The sequence below is a fragment of the Rhea pennata genome, chromosome 14 (genome assembly GCF_028389875.1).
Source record: "Rhea pennata isolate bPtePen1 chromosome 14, bPtePen1.pri, whole genome shotgun sequence".
Lineage (NCBI taxonomy): Eukaryota > Metazoa > Chordata > Aves > Rheiformes > Rheidae > Rhea > Rhea pennata.
Window position 1 is genome coordinate 11643677 of NC_084676.1, and position 24575 is coordinate 11668251.

Below are 24575 nucleotides of genomic sequence, written 5' to 3' on the forward strand. Positions count from 1 at the left end.
TAGGGCTTGCACTGATGTTATGAATTGCATGATAGTAAGTAGTTTTCATAAATACCTTAGCTGTCAGAGTGATATGATAAAGCAAAAATCTGAGTTCTCATCACAAAAAGAGTTATTTGCCCAAATATTTTGAGAAAACAGCATGAAAATATGGCAGGCTTGTGCTTGAATGTGTGTGTTGGGGGGAAATCCCCAATTAAAGAGACCCTCACACCTTTTATTCTCATGATGTCACTGTAACTGCCTGGTATAAATGTCCAGAGAGAACTTTTTATATAATTTCATGTTTATTAAGAGAGTATCTTTCACAAGCTTGTGCTACTTTGCTCTCAAAGGCCTCCTTAATGCTGTAGAATTAAAGGTCAAAGAAGAGACCCTATATAATACATGCCTTAGTAATTCACCTAGCAGTGTCTCCATCAAGCTAATATTTTTTGATTGACTGGAGTACTTAGATTCTTTTCTATGATTACCTAGACACTTGCCACTTGAAGTGGTGGTGGACAGCTGCTTCCCCTCCATTCAAATCTTGCCTGCTGGCAAGAGGCTGGAGCTTGAAAGAAAAGGTTCAAAGAGATGAGAACTGCAGCACACAGTAGCCTTAATATCCTCACAGAAATACAAGTACTGCGGTCATGGGAGGAAGAATTGTGATTTTTTTTTCCTTCTTCATCTGTAGGGAGGACAGAGGATCTTTCTTCTTCAAGATTTTAGCAATTTGTAGACAGGACAAATCAGCTCAGATTTTTTGCTGTTACCATGGTGCTATCTTCAGCATCTGTACAAAAAACTCTGTATTACGAACTAAATTGAATGACAGGAGTAACGATGGCAAGAATGAAAATGGAAGGCCAAATCTAGGGCACTCACAACTTGGTGCATTTTTTTTTCCTCCAGCCTGGTGATGAGCTGCTGCACAGCGAAGGGGAACAAGCTTTGCCTTGTCCGTGGGTGACAGGACAAAGAGCAATACGCTTGAATTGTGGCATGTGGGATTTCCATTAGACTTTCTAGGGCAGAGATGGTGAACTATTACCTTAGATTGCCGGGGTGGAGGGTGGGATTTGGGGTCTCCATCATTGTAGGTCTATAAGAAAAGGTTAGAAAAATATCTGTCTGGAATGATATCTGTAGAGTTCCTCCTGCCATGGGGCATGGAGATGGACTAGATGACCTCCTGAGGTCCCTTCCAACTTGGTTCTCCAGGATCTCTAATCTGGCACTCTTCAGTACTTATTCCTCAAAGGCCTAAAGGTGACTACACTATCACACTTCATTTCTACCCTTACAAAATCTTTTTTGCTGGAAGGTTTTTACTCATTCTGTGAGAGACTGGCTTCAGTTGTGTTTTGTGTCACCTGACTATCCTTTCCTACAGAGTCTGTATTATTTATTCATTTTTTTTCAATCTACCCCCTCTAGGCCTTTTCTCCTTATTTTTTAAATGAATCCTCCTCATTTCCAGTCTTTTTGACTCAAAATTTGAGATCAGTCTACTGGGTTTGGAATTTCAAATCAGATAAGTTGGAAGAAATATTAAATATCAGTGTCATGCTCTGTGTTTCAAAAGATACAGGAATAAGAACAATTTTTGCCTTGTCTAAATAAGATAAATTCAGACAGGAGCAGATGGTGAGATGGGGAGTTGTTTGGGACAAAGGCTATTTTGTTTGTTTGCACAGGACTTGGTACATTGTGGCCCTGAGCCTTGACTGATGCCTGCTCTAATAACCTTAATTATGATGGGAAGCACGCGAGGTACCAGATGTACATGTATTTGCTTACTTATTTAGGGCCAAGTTCTGTTTCTGTTAACTGAACAAAACTCCTGCAGATGTGAATGGGAGACTTGCATATGGGAGATGTCTACAGGCAAAGTCCTGTAGAATTTAATCTTAAACAACTCCTCCTTCCCATACTCCCCCCACCAAGTTACATAGCTCTCATGTGTAGCCTGGAAGGACAGTGCCTCCAAAGGACCATAAGTATGAAGTGGTTATAAGCATCTGTGGTCAAATTTAATAAAATGCTTAAGGAACCTCAGAAGTTTAAGGCTCTGGATTTAAACACATTAATTCCTTCAAATGGGTAGACTTGTACTTTTTTTGTACATTTAAAAGCTATGCATGTGCTCACATGACTTACAAGCAAGGATTTTTGCATTTGAGTTTAGGAGGTATGCCAATGAATTTCAGTACTCCCTATCTGATCAGGTTAGGAAGTGACTTGAAATGTGTATGAGCAGTTGTTTGCCCGTTTATATGTGAGTGCAAAGGACCAGTCTGCTGGTGGCGTTGTGACAAGGATAAAAGGTTTGTGCTCTAAAGTGTTAAACGAGATGAATTAAGGGTGATTTAAAAACAAAAAGGGGGGGGGAAGAAAAAAAGAGGGGGAAACAGAAAGAAAACAGAAAGATAGCCAAAATAGTGGGATTTTCCAAGTAATGTTTTTTTATTCCTGTATTAAAGCAGCAGTAACTACCCTACACAACTGCACAGTCCTCTTTTCCTGATGCAGCTGGATGTATCACAAGCTGGCATGAAACAGTAGGTTCCCATTATATTTGCCCCCTTTCATCGCTCCCTGAAATTGAATTAAATTTGTTCTGTTAGTGCCGGGTGATGGTTTTTAAGCGGTTGCCTTGCGGGTTAGCTTCAGGGCTTCCCCAACTCTTGATTCAGGTTAGTAAAGTGGAAGATTGCACAATAAAAGCAAGGCATCAGGCCAGGGTGAGGTAAACAAACATTCTGCTTTATTGCACAGTAGTTTTCCAGTTCTGCTCCAGGATGCCTTGGTCTGTGAAACAGCTGTGTTAATTCTCCATGTGTCTGAGTGTAATTGCTATCATCAAAATTACAGAAGCGGAGGTGCTTTGAGCAGTCCCTTCCGTGGTGCCTTCCAGACTCCTGCAGGCTGTGCTTGCAGAACGCGGCACTCGGGACAGACCATTTCAGCAGCTGGCCAAGACTTTGTTGGACTGGCTCCTCTTACTCCGTCTTTGAATTGACAGCAGGGAAAAAAATACATCCCTGGAGGCATTTTGCACTGGGTCACACTATGTAGTGATTCACCTAAATGTTTTATATTTGCATAAATATTTTATGTTCAGTTAAAGAATGCAAACTTGCAGCAGTAGAACAGAGGTCGATGCAATATGGAGGGTCAAAGGGACACTGTACTGTCATGCAAAATCTGTACAGATCATCGCTTGTCTGTATTACAAGGGGCAACATATTTGCAGGGTTTTTAAGTCAAACTTACCTAGCAATGTAAGTCATGCCATTATCAATCTTCCCTCCCCACCACCTTCCTTAGAAGTTGACTAATCAGGTGATGTTATTTTTTTGAGGAGTTGGCTTTTTGTAACTAATTACCCTGTGCAGGCGCTCATTGATCCGTTCTGAACTGCTGCTTGCTCTATGGCTGAATTTGACTCGTCGTATTTAATTGTGCAGTTGAAGAAACTTCAGGGGAAGCTGGTTTTGGTAGCTCCAGGCTGCAGGAGCGGCCGTTTCTGTTTGAATCTGGGTGCTGCAACTGGTCTGGTTGCTACAACCCACGGACCCCTTCAGCAGACTTATTAGAGGCTGAATTGGAGAAGCACGTCTTTATGGGAACTTGGATTAATTTTTCAGCTTGAGACCAGAGCTGCTGTGCTACAGAGCTGTCAAACACAGTATGTCCAGAAGCCCTGTCAACTGAATTTCAAAGTCAAAGCCATATTTTAAGAGACTTGCCCTTTTCATCCTATCTGGTCTGTGGGGGAGCGTCGCTGGGACCAAAACCCTGTCCGGCTGCGCGGAAGCAGCGTTCCTGCCTGCCTTTGCCAGGGACTTTGAGTTTTAGATCTATTTCGGGCCTTTAAAAAGGTCAGTCCCGGCTGCGAGCCAGAACCTGCCTCTCATTCAACGCTGCTAGAAGCACACAAATATAAACCCGCCAGTCTCGGGCTGGAGGGCGGGGAGCGAGGGAACGGACCCGCGGGGTCGGCTTGGGCGGCCAGGAGGCCGCTCGCGGCGCACGGGGGCCCGCCGCGCCGCCTCGGGGCTCCGGCACCCGGAGGAGCCGCGTCCCGCTGGGCGCCTTCGCCGCGGGGCGCCCCGGTGGCGTCCCCTGAGGGGGCCTCGCTGCCGGCTCGGCGGGGGCGAGCCGCGCCAGGCCGCGCGCGCTCCCCGCGTCCGCGGGGCTCGGGCGCGTGGCGGGCGGCGCGCGGAGGGGACGCAGGCGGGCAGAGGGTGAGCTCGATGCCTGAAGGGTCCCGTCCCGTCCTCGGCTGCTGACCCTGGAGAGAGGCACCCGATTTTTTAACCTCCATCTTCTGAGAAATGCGATCGCCTCGGTGGAAGTACTTGTGCGTTCCTATAAGCGTTAGAGGAGCTGCGTTTCTCCTTCGCTGTGTCTCTGCTCTGCTGTAGCCCTTCAGCTTGGGCTCTTATTTGTAATCTGACGCGAGTTCTTTTAAAATTGGAATTAACTGACATCAGCGGTTTGGAGAGCCAAAGGAAAGATTTCTTGTACGGTAATCGGACTGGCTAATTTCCCAGAAGCGCCCAGACCCGCTGCGATGTGGCAGTGCGCGGCGCGGAGTCTCCTGTTCCGTAGCTGGGTCTAATTTAATAACACTTTGTTGATTTGCAACGTAGGTTTGATTTTTGGCTTTTGACTGGTATATTGGAATGCGGCTTTGTGATCTGGAAAATAGTGTATTTGTGTTTAATACCAGCATATCAATAGGGGTTTAATTTTGTTGGCTGCTTTACTGGGTAATCTGATGAACATAAAAAGCAGCTTTAACGTGCTTTCTCATTGAATATTTTTATATTGAAGCCCTGTGATCTGAAGGGTAATAAGTTTGTATTCACTTTCCATCTTATAAATGGCTCTTACTTTTAATCTTGTAAGCTTTTAAAATTGAATCAGCAGAAACTGTTTATATTCACTTGCCATCTTATTAATGGATCCCAGCTTTAATCTTTCTGATTTTCCAAATTGATTCTGCAAAAATTATGTAACTAAAATTTGATTAGAAGATGCCATTTCAGCTTAATTCTTTCTTAACATGTTGAATTTTCATACGCTAATGTAGCAGTATTAGACTCTTATCTAATAGATCCTTGTTACTCGAAGTATTTTGAAAGTTTGATGTTGAGTTTATATTCTTTTCTTTATTAAAATCTTGACTGCTAGTAAAACGTGCTTGCCAGATTTGTTGTTAACTGTGGTATTAGTTTTGAAGTTAGGAGTAAAATTGAAAAATTGGAAAGTAAATCTTGGTATTATACAGTAAAAATAGTCCTTGCAGTACAGATGCTTTTTGCTAACGCCCTCATCTCTTGATCCTGGTGCTTCATGTCCCCCTTCGTTCATCTCACCCACGTTGGCCGGATCAGATCCAGGCCGGTGTGGTAATGGCTGGAAGCAAGTAGCATTCGAAAGCCGCTGGCCTGTGACGTGCTGGGGCGGACGGAGGCTGCACGGCGGAACAGCCAGCCCAGCAGTCGGGAGTTACCTCTGTGGTTGCCTTGGGAGGGGACTGTCGCCGACCGCAGTGAGCGAGCAGAGGCAGGGTGCCTTGACGGACGCCTGTACCCTTGCTGTCAGCATACGGTAAATGAGTCGTTAGATGTATCAAAGTGAAGAGGTCTCCTTGCCAGTGCCGGTGTGGGCTCCGGCAGTTCTCCCAGCCTTTCGCAGATAGCAACGTAGCATCAACTCACACCTCTTCCTTTGCCATAGCACTAAGTACCTTTCAGGAGCAGGTTAGGCAGTGCAGCTAGCACGCATGATTATCTTAATTTTTTCTTCCTTCTTAGAATAAAATTATATAAGAATTTGAAGTTTTTTTTAATGTGGTTTAATCTTGGTTGTTATATGTGCTTGCTGCTGAGGGCAAGGCCAAAGAACCAGGCAGAAACTGATATTTTGAAAGCAGTTCGTGGGTCCTTAGGCTCTGCCTAGCTGGCAGGGGTACCAGAAGCAATCTAGCCCTGGCGGTGTTTTACTGGGGTGATCAGGGACCCTGTTGATCACTGCTGATGTTCTCTTTGCAAAGGGGCCGTAGGGTAACTTCATCTCCCTCGCGCTATCAGGGTGCACAAGAAGTTCTTGCTTCTGCTGCTGAACCATTCCTTGTTTCTAGGCCTACAGGAGCGAGCGGTGCCCTCTCGAGGGGTGCAGGGCAGGGAAGCGATGGCCCGGGCAGATGCGTGCAGTGCCGGGCGCTGGCCTCTGCAGCGGGATGGAAATCGAGGTGCCCTCCCAGGCCCCGCGAAGAAGTGCGTGTAACGCCGCAGTGCTGCCGAGCGCTGTGCCTGGTGCGGAGGTGCTGAGCTGCCCGCGCCACCCAAACCTGCCACAGCCTGCTGCAGGCCACGTCTTTCTCTGTGCTTTGGCTGTTGAAAGTTGGATATACTCCAATAAGAAATCCTTTTTCCCCTTTTGTTGTTGAGTTTCTATGGAACAGGTCTTTGCTCTAAACATGAGGCAGGTGAGAATACGTTTAGGAAAAGCAGGCAAGAGTTAATTTCTTTCTCTTTTTTTGTTAATCTCCTTAATAACGTAAAGACCATTAATGAATAAAGGTGGTCTGCTAACTAAAATATGTTTTCCAAATTGTTATATGGCTTTGAATTTTAAGCGTGGTCTCAGTTGAGATAGCGAATCATGTGACAACAGCATTCGGCCAATATTTTGACTGAGCAACAAGGAAAAACCATAATTACTTAGCAAGCTGGAGTGAGCTACCACAGTTAAGTTGCAGGCGATTCCGCTGTGAACAGCAGCGATCAGGGAGCTCGGTCTCCTGTGGGTGCCAGTCCCGGGTTTTGTGTCCGAGCTTGCCCCCACGGCCCTGGTAGGTGTTCCCATCAGCTCCGCGTGGGCAGCCGCCCCTCGCCCGGTGCGCCTGACGGCACGGACGGCTGGGCCTTCCCCGGGACAGGGTGCGACTTTACATCTCTCTGCCTCCTCCAACCTTCAGCTGTCACAAACCTTGCAGAAAACCTTCGAGAGCACTGTCCTTCTGCCAGGCTTGACTGAATTATTTAGATGAGTGTGGCAGGCAGGCAGGCAGACACAGCGATGGCATAAACCTTGTTTCTGTAGCAAACCAGGCTACCTGGGAGCTTTCTCCCAACTTGTCCAAGCAGGGAGAAATGCTCGCTCCCAAAACTTTGCGGAGTGGCTTGTGGCAATTTTCGGTTGCTTTGTGCCCCTGGGACTGTGGGCTGCACCCATGGTGGGGCCAGCGTTGCCTGTGGTCCCTGCTCTCCTGGTGTGCACGTGCAGGGCTCCCATTAACTGCCTCCTTCAATGCTTCATCCTGAAACTGCATCTCTGCAGGTGGCTCTCGGGCTGTCGGTGGGGCTGTGCGCACTGGTGCGAGGGTTCCCCCACTTGGATTGGATTGTAGGCTCTAGGTTGAAATGTGTTGCGGGATAATGTGAGGTGGTACTGTATGCTATTTTAGGAGTGCTTTGCTTTCTCTTTTTCAGGGAAGGAAAAGCAGCGGTAGGTTAGCTGCCTTGATTTTGTATGCAGTTGTAGTTGAAAAGAAGTCTAAGAATTTCTGGAAGAAATACAAATTTTGCCTGTGTGTAAAAACAGCACTGTCCCTAATGTTGTGTGGTTTTGCAGTCTAAAGCCTACTGTTGCCCAGATGTGGCTTCAGTTTTCTTTATTATTATCAAAGTAGGAACTAATAAAACTGCACTAAATCTCAAGAGATGCTTGAAGAGATTTCTGGAACTGTTTCCTATGTGTCATGTCTCACATGCAGTCATTTTGGCTGAGTGGCACAAGCTAGTTTTGCGAGCATTGCTGATATTTTTTGATGCGTGACTAGTGAGGGTGTTACTTGCGTTCACCTCCTGGGAATGGTCACCTTGTGTGCGCTGAGAAATCTTGTAACTGCACTGCAGGGTTTGGAGTCCTTTCTAGATTTCACACCCAGCATACCTACTGTGTTTGGACAATACTTTTCCATAAAAGTAGACATTGGGTTGGGAAGGACAGATGAGCAAGAAGTATATGCTCATTTTGTGCTGCTTTTGGGGAGGACTTCCAGCCTGCTGTGCCTTGAGAAATTCTTCCCTAAAAGCCATCATTTTAAGGCAGATGCATGTGATGGATACACATACTCCACAAAAGTTGGGTTCTTTGTCCTATTCTTCCCTTTTTTCGACTTGCCTTGCTACCGCTTCCTCACCTTCTGCCAATGTCAAAGGCTACTTACAGCCTGCGTGTCCTACTCATAACCTCCCTCCCACTGATGTGGTGGTTCTCAGTTTGTATGTTCTGTGCAGAGAACTCTACCTAACACTTAACTTTACAACAGCCTCTGTTAGAGGTTTTGATGAAGCACAAAGCCTCGTGGGGGTCGTGCTCATAGATCAGGCTTTTTGACTGTCATTTAGGTTTAACTTCAGCAGCCTTGGGGCTGCTGTATAATTAAATTAATGCTTTCTTCATCACCTCGAATTGCCTATCCACTGGCAACTTGAATAAAGAAGAAAACAATAGAATTCAACATGGTATTTTTAAATCAGTGCTGCAATTCTCGGAGTAGATATATAATGGAAAAGTGGGCACTGACACCTGCAGTAGCATGTGATGAAGAGGAACACAGTAAGGGAGTAGGGTCAGGTTAGACAGAAATAATTTAAGAGTATGGAGTCAAAAGCAACTGATCATTTTAAAGGTAAAATCTACCACTAGACTAAAAGGTAGCAAGTTAATGTCAGTTCTTGCAGGCCATAACAACATTGTGAACTTTATGAAGACTGCCACTACTTAACAAAGCGAGATGGTTAAGCCTGTAAGTGGCAACTAGTGGAGGTTAAGTGCAGGAAACATCAATAAGGTGAGAATGCTGACCTTGGAAAAGTGTCTTCCCCTCTAGAAGCGTAGTAGCTTTCAAAAAGGCAGGCTTCTAACTTGTTTTTTGATGTTTTACAGTGTGCAGTATCTGTAGTTTTATAGATGGTCTGTCCCGTGATCATGACACAACATCAACCATTTTCAGGGCAGGGATGTTTTCATGGAGCAGAACACTTTTAAAATATGCAATTTTGGAAATTAAGTATCAATGGTGTAAAAAGTCTTTGAAAATATTAAAGAGAAATTATTTGATGAAAGGAAAGATAGTAATTTGGGGTCTAAAAAATGTTGATTTGGGAGACCTGGTAATACTGTGAACAGAGAATGAGGCTGTACAAGAAATCAGTTTTATGAAGGTTTTATAAAATGAAGCAACTCTGTACATGGCTGAGCTTAGTAATAGATCAATGTCCTTTCTTTTAGGCAGAAATACTATTTAAGTAGAATTTTCATGGTATCATGATAACACAGATCTTCCAAAAGCTAAATAATTGAAGACAGCCACTGAAAAACAGTGAATACATGCTACTATTTCAATGACTGATATTTGCTGAATGCTACCTAATTGTATTCTGCTGCAATTAATAATCATCTTAATGGCTTTGCATATTTATGAGTATGTAAAAATAAATAAGACAATGCACAGGCTAGGATAAAATGTTGCTTCATAAACTTTAATTGCTGAATGGTAATTAAGCATGCCTCTAATCACAGGATCATGTTTCATTGTGGATAGGCCTGAATGGGACAGGATGTGAAAATTGGAGAAAGAAAATGCGACTATCAAGGGATTTACTTTTCTTGAAAGATTTTAAATCACAAATAATTATTTAAAACAAAGAATATATTTGCTTCTTATTTGCCTACAAGTCACCTGTTGCATGGCTCTTCGGCTTGGTATGCCCAAGTGTGTGGAAGAGCATCGGTTCTTATCCCCTGCTCCCTGATGAGATAGTAGTGAAAATATTTGCTGCTTTCTTTTAGTCTGTATTGTACAGGAGGTCATACTAAAAGACTGGAGAAGTCCCTCATGGCCTTTAAATAAATACTAACAATATTTGAGGTTTTGAGACTGAAATTCAGCTCACAGTGATGCAAGTGTAAGTTTAGGATAAAGCTAAAGAAAGCGTTACTTCAAGTTTTGGCCTAAGTGGAATTGTTCTTTGCTTACATCCATGTAACTGAGAGATGAACTTGTCTCTCTGGGGTTTCTCTTCAACCTGCACACTAATTGCTTACTCTCATTAGGAATTTTTTTGCCTTTACAGCCCTGTGCATTACAAAATATTCCTGCTTTGTTTTTACTTGACCTTTCGTAGTCACTAAAAATCAATAGACTTTTATGCATTTATTAAATAATGAGTATTCTAGGGATTAATGTGCAAGGTTCACTGCTGTAGCAAGAGAAGAAGGTAAAGAGAGGGGGGTTACTGCAGAGCCAAGACAAGGATGCTGTGGATGCAAGAATGCTCCTTTCCAAGCAGTAGCTTCAGTCTGTTGATCAGGCAGCCTAAGATACTGCTGTTCTCTTTACCTTCACTCCTAAAGTTGCTTCAAATGAGTCCTCCTGCCATGAAACGGGGGAAGAAAAAAAAAATCTTTCTCTTGCTTGGGTTGAACTCCTAGTGTACTTAACATCCTAGGGATAGAGAGTTAGAGGACTTCAAACACAGCTGGATACCATTTGAGCTTCAAAGAAATCAAAGTATTTAGTATGAGTCATGCTGTAGGGATGCCACGTGGACCTTTACACTGTTGAGGTCCCAGCAGTTATGGAGAATAAGATCCAGCTGATAAAAGGGTGCGAGAAATTCTGATGTTTGTAAAGCTCTTAAAAATGGAAGCTCTCATTGGAAAGTATCACTTGAGTAGATCTCAATGAAATGGTAATAGGAGACTCTTGTTCTCTCTTTTTAAGGTGGTCTTTTGAGATAAGACTTACCTATCCATAGGGCTGAGAAGGGAGATTATGTCCTGCACCCTAGATGAGCTTTTATTAGATAAAAATTTGAGGTATTTTTTTTTTGCTGTTGCTCTTAAATCTTCTCAGCATTCATATTAGCAGATTCTGCATTCAGCATTTCTTAATGTCTTCTACCATCTGTGATCATCTAAATTTGCATGCAAATCCCTTTCAGATTCATGGTGCTTGGCTTCTTAAGTTCATGTGTTGCATTACCCTGACATTGCATTGACTGACTTAGTGCAAGAAACAACCTAATTTTCTTGTGAGGATTGTAAGCTTGAAATTAATACAATACTTTCCTACTAACTTTGCTACAGCTTTAATTCTGACCTGCAATCTGTGAAAATCTTTCTTTGAGCCTGGCAAATGAGTGAGTTTAGTAGAAGTTCAAGGTGCTGTTCTGGATAATTTCAGTAGGAGAGGTGAAATAGTTTTTGCCTGCATTGCTGATATGCAGCTAGAGCTTCCTAAATTTCAAAACCATTCAGCTGACTGTTAAAAGTTAGACATGTCAGTGGCTGTAATTAGCCTCAGGTGGCTTCATTTCTGCAGTTGCCCTTCTGGCCTGGCCTCTTGCCTTGCATCACTAGGGTTTATACAACTCCTTTTTTTCTGTCCTGCTGCAGATTTTGAGTTTATTTGCTTTTCCTCTTGGAGTCCTTAAGTTGAAATCCACTTTTTCTGTAAGTATCCTCAAGTATTTCCCTACCTATCTGCAATATTCAACTCTGCTTAGTTTAAAGGGAATTTTGTTGGCACATAATGGAGAAAAAGAGAGCATGTATGCGTGTGGAAAGAGGAGGTGGTGAGAGAGTGCAAGGGAAATCACAGAACAGAAATCTGCCTGCTCTTTTTGGTAGCTTTTGTTAAGAGGAAGAGCTCAGTTAAGTATATTTACAGCTTCAGTTGTGGAGATACAAGTGACCTTGGATTTCTGAAGGTAGTCTCTGATTGTAGAAAAGCCTTTTGTTTAAGCAAGCTTAAGTCAAAAGACAGAGTATAAGCAGAGCTCTTTCTCCTCTGTCAGCTTATTCTGAGTTGCAGTTTTTTTTCCTGCAGTACTTTTGTGATGTGATTTTTTTTTTCTTGTGTAACTTTGTGCTCAATTTAGTGTGTTCCAAAGGATGTATAAGCATGTGTCTGTATAAGTATGTGTCTGTTTCTAGGTTTATTTACCCACATTTGTGGAAATCATGTAAATATAAGGCTTCATGTTCTTCAGCATGCCTTTAGAGAGATTGATAAATATTTTTGCAGAAGATCGACTCTGTATGTTCTATAGGTCCTTTGGAGAGCAATTGAGCTTACTATTGCTATGTTCTAGTTGCTAGCCCAAAGCTACAGAGAGTAGCCAATGTCCTTTCTGAGTGCACATTGTAAATGCTACTAATTTCAGCAGAAGCTTAGTTGAGTCCCACACATCTGACATGCTGACTTACCTACTTAGCCACTCATATTAACCATTTAAAAAAACAAATTTAAGGTAGGCTTTTCTTTAATAACATACTGAAATAACAGCAGAGAAAAAAATGCATGTCCTGGCACTTCTGTTCTGTAAATGTCATTATCTATAACAAGACTTTTATGCCTTTTATTCATGTGTATTAATAAGGGAGGTATTATCCTTGTGTGTTTAAAGTCAGTAATTTTCTTATGTAGTTGACATTTAGTAATGTGCCTTTGAAAAAATTATAGGTCAAAAAAGCCCCAGCCAAAAAAAGAAAGAAATGCTCAAACCAAAGCGTGGGAATGACAAGCTGTTTGTGGCGTGATCGGCTACAACGCGTTAAAGCTAGAGTACATATATGAACGATTTTCTTTCTGTATGTGACAACTCTCACACAATGGTGTCTTGATGTGTCAACACGTATTCAGATCTCAGCGTATTAGGAATGATTTAGAAGGAAGCAGTGTCAAACTAAATTGATCAAATTTTGTTGTTTTAAGATTTAATTATTCTGCTCTTAGCTGCTTTATAGGGAGCAATGCTTTGACTTTGACTAAAAAAATAACAGTACCACGGGTAAGCGTTTAAATAATTTCTTATGCTAAATATGTTATTAAGTGGAATTTAATAGCATTTCTGCATTTCTTGGGATTTTATCATTTTCCAAATCTGCAGTGACAGAGGAGTGATAGGTAGATATGCACAGATAATGTTAGATAATCAGTAATTGATTCTTTTTTTTCTTAAAGAGCAAATTTTTTGTATTCCAAAATGTGAGAATGCTTTCTTCTTATAGAGTAAGCTTTTATTGCACATAAAATACGTGATAAACAATGTTTGGAAATGTTAGTTAAAATTGTAGCCTTTGAAAAGTGAGCACTGATTGTATTTCAGAGCCCCACCTGTCAGCTGAAGGGGGCCATCAGTTCGAACTGCTGTCATGCTGCTAGAATACTTCCAGACTTTTTCATCGTGGTCAGGAGGGGCTGAGATGACAGTTCACATCACACTCTCATACTTGTTCCAGGGAAAAGTAGGGCATTAAAAGTTAATTGCATTTGAGAGAGACACTTGCACGGTTTCCTCTTCCATTGGCAATTTTTTTTGTGATTAAAGCCCTTCAGAAAGTATGTGTCATTACTTTTTGTGACACATGATTTAGATGCCCAAAGGGACCTCTAGCGCTAAGACTAGCCCAGTGGGCAAGGAAAGGGGACTATAAGGGGTCCTGCTGTTTAAATGACAAAACTTGCCCTTGGGTATTGTGCAGGTGGGGTTTAATGCACTTCGATGGAAGTTCAAAGGGAAAGCTTATATTCTGGACTACTTTCTTACAGAAAATGATAAAACCTGGAATTGTTACTATTGTAAGCCAGGGAAAATGAAAGCTTATAGTGGAGAAAGGCACAACATCCTGCTTGCAACGCAGTGTCCATTACGCAGGGTTGGCTCCCTGTGACTCGGTCCCGACGGGGATGTCGTCGCGACAGCAGCGATGCTGAGTCAATGCGGCTCCCGCAGCGGCCGTGGCAGCTCCCTGAAGCGCGCGCGGTCGCTTGGTGCACCTTCAGGGACGGACACATCTGGGCTGCGCCTTTGGCTCGTCTTGACGTGCCGTTCTTTCCGTAGCTTGCAGTGTTAATACCAATTAATGTAACGAGGTAATTGAAATAAAGTTGAAAGCAGCTATAGTCAAGGCAGCCTAACTGTGTGGAAATAACTCTTAATTACTGTGATGCCCTTATCTTTTAAAGGCAAGGGAGCCATTCCTAGGGATTTGGCGTTGCACTCCTCTCTCGACATGCAGTAATTTTTCCTGAATCACTTTTTTTTGTTATACGCACAAATGTGTCAAAGTAAGTCTCCTTGCTGCTGCTAAGATGCTGCTAGAACTTTCCACCACAGCTGGCACAAAAGTATAGGAATTGGAAGCTCCTCAGTCCTGCTGTGCGGCGTCCGTGGGGGCAGGCTGCTTCCAAAGGCCTTCGTCCTTCGAGACGTGAGCCAGACAGCGGCTAGCAGGGTTAGAAAAACCTTCCGCAAAGGTAGGTTGTTCCACAGTTCTCCAGCACGGATTTCTTTACTGTTTCCTTAAGAGGCATTTTCTACTGGCCCCTCTTAAAAGCAGAGGGTAGGGTTTTTGATGGCCCACTGTTGAGCTTACATGTCTTTTCCATACAAATTGCGGCTGCGGATCCCGGGTTCCTGTTACCGTACATTCTCCTAGCTTGCTTCCCTCTTCAGATGAAACTCCGTAAGGATTTGAATAAAGCACAGCTTTTGTTCACAGCTGAAGTACAGACTGCGTTCTCTGTCTCAAACTTTTTATCAAGTTTAAACTGCCTGCTTGAGGCAGGAAAGTGCAGAGGCCAAGGTGCCACCAAAACTCAGTAGCCCAGAGAGGGCAGGAAATGAATTGGTGGAAAATGTCCAGATGTTTTTTACAGGTTTTGTATGTGCTGGTAGCTATTCACATGTATGCACTTACTCTGCAGCAAAGGAGAGCATGCAAATAATTTAGCCCTCAATAAAAGAAGTAAATTAAGTCAAATTACCCTCTTTTTACTTTAGGCGTGTGGGTAATGTGGTTTAATAAATTGCTACGCTGTGGCCTGATCTCTAGGTTGTCTGTATGGAAGGTAGCAGCACAGGCTCATGTTGTGGTCATGTGCTGCAGAAAAGGAGGGCTTGTCTTTCTTAAATGTGTAGGTGCTATTCAGTACAGGCAATGTATATATTTGTGTCTCATTTTGAAAGCTTGAAATTAAAGGGTGAGAGCAGTAGGCCACAAAACATGTTGGTGGAAGTTGGTAGGACTTCAACAAAGTCATGCCAACAAGTAACATAGGATAATGCAATAACTTATTACATGCTACTAGAAATGACATGCATTACCTTTGAAGTGACTGTTAATGTTGCGATTAGTAGACTATGTTTAATTAAAAGAAAGTACATGTTAGCTTTGGTTCCTATGCCATTTGATAGTACAACAACAACAATTTGTCCTTAAGAGATGGACCAGTCCTTTCATTGCCAGACTTAAAGTCAAAGGGAAATGACGAGCTTGTAAGTAAGGTGAAAACTGAGAGTTCACATGTTTCCTAGGGAGCTGTAAGCTTATGTGATTTGACTAGTAGGGTGTTGTTGATTTTGGGACACAGTGTTTTTGCTACCTATATCAGATATGGTGTCAAGAAGCCACTATACACACACACACACACACACACACACATATATATATATATATGTATATTTTTGTCTTTGGGTAGCATATAGGCAGAAATTGTGTCCAATTGTAGATTATGAATCGCTAGATACCTAACATGCAAAGTCACTTCAGTAATTTACCAGCACAAATGGGGATATACTTAGTTTCTAGCCTGTTACAGACAAGATCACTCTGTTTTCTCAGAAAAGCATATTATGAAATTAAATTTTCACCGCAAATGAAAAGATGAACTGTGTTTGGAAATAAACCACATTTAAACGTGGTTTAAACGTTTCCTCATGTTTAAACATCAGTTACTGGTAATCTCCACCTTGCCTAGCAGAACTCTGACATTAAACCATCTTACTGCCATAATAAAATCATCAGTATGTACCATTGGCACTCAGAGTTTTTGGGACAGCCTTTGCCTGTTTGACATTCTTAAGTGCTGAGTTTTCTGCAGAAAAGATAGATAAGCCTGATTAACATCACCTTACAACTCAGGTGCACGTGAGGAACATGTACTTGAAGTGTTTGACTTGATTCCTCTAGAACTGTCTGTCTGTATGTTTGATTATTGGACTAGGAGACAGTATTCTTCATGGAAGGGGAATGTGGTGCCTTTAATAAAGTTCTGCTCCCATGGAGTAATAATAGCTGTGTGGGAGCTGTGTATATCGCTTCCACCTTTGCATCGAAGGTAAAATGCTCTTCTGCAAGACTCATTGACTGTGAGGAGGCTTCTGTGAACCTGTCTGCCTTGCTGCTGTCGGTGTTTCCGTACCAGAGGAGCTCTAATATCTCAAATGCAACTGCTGGGTTTCATTATTCAAGCACAGAGTTTTCAGGTTGGGTTTTAAACCTGATGTTTTTAAGTCTTCAACCTGTCATCTGAATGACATGGGGAGAAGGGCTTTCTGAATTAGTATGTAATATGTAGGAAGTGCGTTTCCCAGCTGAAGGTCACCTTTAGGAGTATCTACTTAGGACAGAGTGGTTTGATTTTTTTTTGTTTGTTTGTTTTTTTTTTTTTGTTTTCAAGAGGTACCTTTAGGGTCCCTGAAATAGCAAGAAAACTGCAAGTGTGATGTAGAGCAGATCTCACAGTTTGCTGTCATCTTTGCAACTGTCAAGAAGTTTTCTGGTGGTAAGTAAACCCATATATTTGAATAAATAAATGTTTTTTACTTAATTTATGGTTTTCATGCTGAAAAAACTGTCAAGTTTGAGGTGTAATGACTGATGTTTTTTTTGTTTATAACGGCATGAATATTTTCAGAAAAATTGAGTGGTGTTTTAAGCAAGTTCCCTGCAGGATGCAGAGCCACTTAGGTATTATTTTCCGTATGACTTTATACAACAAAGCAGGAACAGAGAGGAAGGAGAGCAAAGTGTAAAGTGGCCTCTTGGGGGGTAATGATATGGTATGCATTGCAGGGAAAAGCAGGAAAGGTAAAGTGTTTGGAATCACTGAAGTCAGGCTAGCATGTATGAATAAAGACGAGAATTGCCCTGTTTCTGGTTTTCTACCACGAAAAAGCTATTTGTGTTGGTTCATAGGTAGCATTTTATTGGATAACTAAGCTTCCTGTGATCCTGAATTCTGGATGCAGAGGCAACTGTACAGTTAATGGTTAAATTTCTGAGGGAACTCCTGAACAGTGCCATGGAGGAGGATGGTTTCTTAACTTTAAAGATAGGTTTATTTCTCCACTGGCACCAATCTAAAGCACGTTGCTGACAGAAACAGCTCGACAGACTTAGTGACAAAGCCTTTGTCACTAACCGACTTTTAAAATCCACTTTTCTGCGGGAAGACCAATACATCTGTTGGATGTGGAGTGATCCTTCTTTTGATTTCCCTGATTAATGTTTGGAAGCACCTTAAGCTCTCTCATGCTAGCGGACATGCACTGATAGGAGATGTGGAGATTCTGGTCTTAAATTGGCCCTGTGTCACGCACTGGATGTAGTGCTTCAGAAGCTGAAGCTGTTGAGTGATGCAGGTGTCCAGGATCGTGCCGTGTGACCGCAGCGTGGTTACCAGGGTCCTAGACGTGGTGCTGGAGTCTGGGTTTTGCTTTGAAGTTAGTCTACAAAAGTGAAAGAAGAATTTGAAAGCAAGACAGGAGCTGTGGGCCTCTGTGCTTCCAAATTCGCTGTAGTTCTCTGGCACCAAGCTCCTCTGCATTAGAAGAGGGGAATTATTGTTGCAACATGCAGCAGGGAAAAATGCAGAGATTTTTGTTTCTGTCTGAAGTCTCCTCATTGAGCTTTCAGGCTGGTCCGTTGGCAGCTGAGCAAAAGGCCATTTATTCTACATGACTCTTGGAACAGTTCTGAGTAGTTTCCAGATACAAATCAATGACTTGTTCCCCCCAAAACCAGACAGAAACTTTTATCGCATCTGCCAGTCAATGCTCCTGCTTTTGTAGATCAGCTCCGAAGAGCCTGTGCAATTAGAGCATCGTGTGTTATCTCTAGCTGGGCTTTATGGCTCTGCCAGTGGAATGCAGATTTTGCTAATAATGCATTAAATTGTTAGCCTGAGACTTTTCAAGACCTTGTTTATTTAGCAAAGCTGGTTGCCTGGTCCCTAAACTCACTGTGATTGTATGACATAAGTGCCTGAAATTTGGCATTTTCCTGAAACTTTCACAGGCTTTTAAATCCTGTGTTTATGCAAAAGTTGTTTCTCTGCTCTCTCCTTTCCCTCAGGATATAAAACTGCCGATTAAGTAATGTTACCCATGAGAACTCTGTGGACGGTTATCTGCTCACTTTGAAATATTGAATTGTTCTTTTTTTCACAGACTGTAACAGTGGGAAATAGAAATGTGGAAATTTAACTTTTTGCAATCTGTTTTCCACTACTGTTTTCTTTGCCCCCCCCCCCCCTTTTTTCCTCTCCCTATTTCTCACTCTTGGGCCTTACTAAAAGTGATAAAGCCTTTTCAGTTTAAAAGGAGCCATCTATAAGTAGATGGTACTGGAGAATAGCAAAATGTGAAGTCACTCTTCTTTTCTGCCCCATTTCATCCTCTGCAGATAGCCTTCACAGAGCTTTGTAACACAGGTCAAATCTGCTGCTGCTTCTCAGTGATGAATACCTGTCTGGAAGCAAAATCAGCCTGTAACCTTCACTTATGTAACTTAAATTTGGGAATACTAATTTTAATTATAAAATGAATTTTAATGTTGAGCTTATGAATGTCTTTAATAGCTCAATACATGAAACCTGCTAGATTAATACAGACTGTTGCAGCTTTGGTATCGTAAAACAAGTTGTTTCTTCTAACTTAGTTAAAAGCAATTTGTGTTACAATAATGCACCAGAAAGAAAATAAATTAAGGGAATCAGTAATTCACAGTGATTGTGAACTTGTCTATGAGCAGAGGTTTCATCTCAGAGGAGAAGAAAATTGCAGCTAATTTGTGACAGAAATATGGATATTAGGGAGAATTTATTCAATGAACAAGCAAGAATTCTCCTTTCTAAGATTTTTTTTTTCTCTCTTTCCAAAGAAATTTTTGGTTCGTCTGCATTCGGCTTCTTCACCTTTTTTGAACCTTCTGAGATTAACAGCTCTTCCACATAAATCCATGTGATAAATCATTGATGAAAGTTAAATATGACTGCTGGACAGGTGTTTTTCTCTCAAATCAAAAATTGACTTAAGGTTGAAAATTCTTCAATTATTCTGTTTTACGTGATTTTTGCCTCAAATATAGCCTCTTTTTTTGTCATGCTGTTGTGAATTAGTATATTCCATCATATTTGCAGATACAATTTTTATGAAATACCTCAATGGGGTTGTCCTACTGAAATTAGCTGATCAAGCGATGTGACTGCACACTGTCTAAAATGGACTACCCTTAGCTGTCTCAAGGGGAAGAGGAACGCTTTATGCAACTGGAAATCACAAGTTAGTTTTGAATATGTTGAATAAGGTACTTAAAAAAAGAAAAAAGAAAAGATGGTACAATAGCACTTTGAAATTGTCCAGATAAAACCAGATCCATTGGCAATTGGGAGAAACAATATAGTGAATTATCCGTTTCAAAGAAACCTTTCTTCAGAATTATAGTTCACCTGCTCTAAGCTTCCAAGGCCTGAAAGTTTGTTAATGTATGGGGTATTTTATCTTTCCAAAAATGACAGATGAAGGGAGAATCAAAGAAGAAAATTCACTCAATATTTGATAACAGAATGCTTGTACGATCCCGGGGCCTTCCTTGGGAACATTTTGTATTAATGCGGGTTTGAAGAAGAGAGAAATTAATGACTTATCCTAGGAAAAAAGATATGCCCTGAAAGCAAACTAAGTGAATGTGATCAGCTGTATTTCCCTTACTATCTGTCTAGATGTTTGTGGAGATGTAGGTGGATTAAAGTATCCTTAAAAAATGTGTGGTCAGCTAGGTTCAGGAATGGGTACACATGTTCCTATGGCCTGTATTAAAACTTGATTAGTGCATGTCTTACCTGCTGCTTTTGCTGTCGTTAAGACTTCTGCAGTCTCTGGGAGGAGAGCGGCAAGCTTTGTTTGAACTTATTTGTCTGATGCTGGTTATGAACAGTTTACAGCACGCACTCCCTTTCAGCAGCGGTGTGATGTGCAGGGTGGCCAGCAAGGCTTCTCAGCTTGTGAGACTCAAATGTGAATTAAATCATTTTTTTTTTCCCTTGAAGATTACTGTTTTGTTTTTGATGATACGGGCTCAGTCATAGCAATTGCTGAGTAGTAAGTTGTTACGACATGTTAGGAATGTGGTGGTTATTGCAAAGATCGGGTGATCTAGAGGAAACACCTTGTACAGGAAAAGCGGTCAGTCATATTAATGAAACTGGCAATAAATGCCACAAAACATCATCGTCATTTTATACTTGTTTTGGTCGGCTGTTGAGCTAGATGAACTATGTCCTTGTTTATGTTTCAGTGAAGAAACCTGAAATATAGTCACTTCAGGGAAAATGCCAGTGCCTTGATTTATTGATGTTATTTTATCAATTTTGCACAGGTTTTGTGGGAAGGAGGGAATGAAAGAAGATCAGCAATTTCAGATGAAGACAGACAGAAATGTTCACAAATGCCTGTCACATCCCCAAAGCTGTAATCAAGTTACTACCGAGAAGCAAAATAATATAATTGATTATGAAACTTGAAATCGGTGCCTAGAGCGCTAGGAGAGCTGACACTGTGAGCCAGTGTGTTTAAAAAGAAGAGTGGGTGCAAATCTGTTAAGTAGGTGCTTAAAGAGAAGGAATCTTTTGCAAACAGATACAGTATCAGTAATTTATGGGCACATACAAAATGCTACTCCAGTGATCTGTAGTGTCAGGCAGGGCTATTAACATGATTAGAGTTTAGAGTTTAATTCACTTCCCTTTTAAAAAGAGGAGAATTATCTCCTGTAAAGACTCCTGTGAGTTGGTTCAAATGGTGTGTGAGGATGCTGCTGTGTTAAACTGGAGGAACAGTGTGGAAGTACTGAGAAAGGCATTGGGCGTTGCATGCTCTTATTTATTAGGCATGTAATATCCATGATGAAGTTGTTTTTTCTTTTCTTTGCTCGGAGAAGCTAATTAGCAGAAGCAGTAAATAACTAGGAGACTTTATTTCTAATACTATCGTTCTGTCACCAACTGTCCTTTTATAAGCACCCCTCTGTTAAAAAATGAATTTGTGTGGGCTTTCTGGTGTGGGACATGAGCACATTCCTTTACAACATCAGCAGGTAGCAGGTGGGAGAAATCCTAATTTTTTACCCAGTACTACCATGTCTTCGTCCATATGCCCTGTTGTGAAGTAAGCACGTGTTTGGGAATTGGTTTTCTGCTGCTTTGAGGTGGTCAGGGCAGGATTCAAGCTCGTCCTGTATCAATACTAATTTTGCTGAGCTGTGACTTTCTCACTGTGAGCTCTTCAGTACTTAGAAAAAAAAAAAAAAAGTTGCAAAAGCTGCTGGTTGTAAATCGTAGAGAGTTGTTGTTATCCTCAGACGTACTGGAAGAAAATCCCTCTTGAGATTTCTCTCGCTGCTGCAGCGATGATCCTGCCTTATCAGCTTGACTATGTAGTTGTTTTAATTAGCAACAGTCCTATTAAAGCTCATGATTTCTGGAATAGTTGCATGTCTGACTAGTGGGTTTGCATGGTAAATGAACAGCGGCCCGCATGTCTCATGTCAGATGTTGGTCCCTCTTGGCTTCCCGCAACTGCGAGCTCAGCTTTGTGGGTTTTGAGCTGTGGACACTTTGCCTTGCAAAGCTGAACTGAGGCTCTGTCTTGCATGCTGGCAAAGCATTCAGGGAATTAAAATTTTGGCTTTCTATTAAATTGTCTGGTAAGAGGAACTTTTTTCCTATATTCTCGTATTTTCACCTATATACATTCTGTAAAATCCTTCTGCAGCTTTGAGGGACTCCTCCTTGTACTTTTACCTGGTTTCTCTTAAGTAATGCTGTCATCTGAGTAGAGTTCCTGGATTATCATATTGTGTCTTAGAGCATATCCTGATTCTGCTTTTGGTTTTGTGGAGGATACTGGTTTTAAGTTGAATCTCACCGGTTTAAGGTACCAATTGCTGACAAAATTGATTCCAGTGTCAATATGCATTTGCAGTAGGCCTTTTCCCCTAAATCTTTAAGTTCACGTGCCTCTGCAGTCTTGGAAAGTAACTGATATTACCACAGTATTTTATCAACATCTATCAATATGAGAAACCAAACTCAGCAAAACCTGGATGGGAACAATTCATAATGTTCATGGAAGACAGCTAAGGTTAGGGTTAGCAACTGAGAAGGCGATTCAGGTGCAAGCCACGATTCTGCTGCTGCAGTTCATCACGAGGGAAGAGGAGTGCAAGGTTGCCGTCCGCCTTGGGGCCGCAGAAAGCGGCATTGCCTTGCAGTCCACGTAGATGAAATCTTTCTCTGCAGAGAGAGCAGGAGCATGGCTGGTTCTGTCTGGGCTGGATTCACTGCACACCTTTGGCGAGTGAGAGGAGGCAGAATATCTGCAGGGGGCAGGAAGCGCAGTGGACCAGTCTCTGAATGTAAATAACCTGCCTGGCGGCTTCTGCCTGGATTCAGAGCCTGCTGGCTGGCTGTGCAAAAAAGTCCCTGCAGGGCTGCCGTTTCTGCTCACGGTGACCTAACACCGTGGCCTATCTCCTGGTACATGACCTGACACAGCTGACGTAGCCTATGCCCTATGCTGGAAAACAAGATACTTGAGAAATTAGGATGGAAATGTTGTCCATTAATGGTATCTAAGTGTTTTTTTCCCTAACACGTGAGAATCATTCTCTTGACACAGATCTGAAGTCATTTCACTTCCTTAGTCAGAAGAAGAGAAAAGAAAGTAGTGTTCCCTTCTCAGTATCAAAAGACTTAATTTCTTCTGAAGATCCTAACATCAGAACTGCTTCTTGAAAGTGTAGTCTTGCTGTGACAGCCTTGCTATTTTCTATCTTCCATGCTTAAATGAATGATCTTTAGTTTGTCACAACGGTAGTATACTCTTTGGATGAAGACCCCATGAGCTAGGCATCACATCATTACCCTCATTTTATGGACAAGAAATGAAGCCCAGAGAAACTTCTTTTAAAATTAACAAGTCAGACACTGCAGGGGAAAGGAACCAATCTCTCAGGAAGAAAGACTGGTATAAGTTTTTTTTTTTGTTGTTGTTGTTGTTGTTGTTGTTTTTTTTTTTAAGTCTCTCTCTTCCTTCACGAGGAAATCTCTGCAATTCCAAGCCTCAGTGATTTTAGATGAGACATTTGCCATCCAACTCCCTATATTTGCTTCATGGGCATGGTTTCTCTTTTCTGTTTTGCCTCCAGAGCTGCTTCTTGCTATCATGATCAGTCTCCTCTTACTCAGTTTTCAATTAATCTCTCCCCACTCACCTCAGTCTACTCGTGTCTGGCTGGCACAGAGCACTCCCTGCAATCTCATCTGTGGGAGAGAAATATAATTGAATGGGGAGGAAAAAGAAGCTGAGTTCAAATAGCTGTGAGTGATATGTGAGGTAGGTTTATAGGTGTAGATGCCTCACCTTGCTTAGAAAATCTGCTCCAGTATCTCAAGACATCTCTTCTGGACTAACTTCCAGGCTCTATCTTCTGGTACTATGGGTGAAACTTTAGGCAGACTCAGTGCTCTTGCTCTGACCTTTGGTATTGCTCCCACAGCTAATATGAAATGCCATACAAACCTAGATGCAATTTTCCATGTCTGCTGTAGGCAAAGTGTCTTATTAATGGAGGAACCACACGGGATTCTGATTGAGCTGTTACTTCTGATTGTCACACCGGCTTAAAGGTAAGTTACGCTTGCGGTAGTCTGACTGTGTCTTCCCAGGCATTTGCTTAGGTATAAAATAATCCTGTCATAGATATTTTTTCATTATCAAACATTTTAGGTGAGCTTGGAATTAAAAGCTCTCTGTGTAAGATTGGTCTCCTAGGGGACTGATGTTTGAGGCAGCAACCTTACGGGGTACTGAGGTTGTAGAAGGGGAGTGTTTGGGAAGGAAATGGGGCACTGGGTGTTGAACAGGGAACTCGTGCTGTGAATCTGCCAGGGAAGTTATTTTGGGATGGAGCTTTGGACGGAAGCTGAGCGTTCTGCTCGGTGCGTTTGTGAGGATGGCAGGCAGTAGGGTTGCTGAGCATCTTCTGGCCGATGGACGGGTGGAATCCTTGTATTTTAGCAAGCAAATAGTTTGGCTTTGTGTGAAGGAGAGAAAGAAACTGAAATAACCCTTCTTGTCTAAAAGCTTGATTTCAACGCAGCCAGAGTGATTGCAACTTTCAAAGAGCCTTTTCCCCAAGATGAAGTTTCAGCTGGCATAAAAGCTAGCTTTTGACATCTTTTTCATGTAACAACTATATTAACAAAAGAATGCCTCTCTGTTGGCTGCCTTTGTAGAACAACTCTAGTGCAGTTCCTCATAGTCTTAACTCTTGTGTGTGACTTACAGTCAGCACAAAACTGCCATTGAAATGCAAGCAGGTCAGCTTGTGCGCCCATGGAGTATCAGAAAGCTTCCACACAGCTTGAAAAA

The 24575-nt window shown here is 42.0% G+C and overlaps 1 protein-coding gene across 5 annotated transcripts in view; it reads left to right on the plus strand.

Moving 5' to 3' along the window:
* SGCD (sarcoglycan delta) overlaps positions 1–24575 on the plus strand; it is a 359895-nt gene that overhangs the window by 45918 nt on the left and 289402 nt on the right. The gene's annotated exons all lie outside the window — the stretch shown is intronic.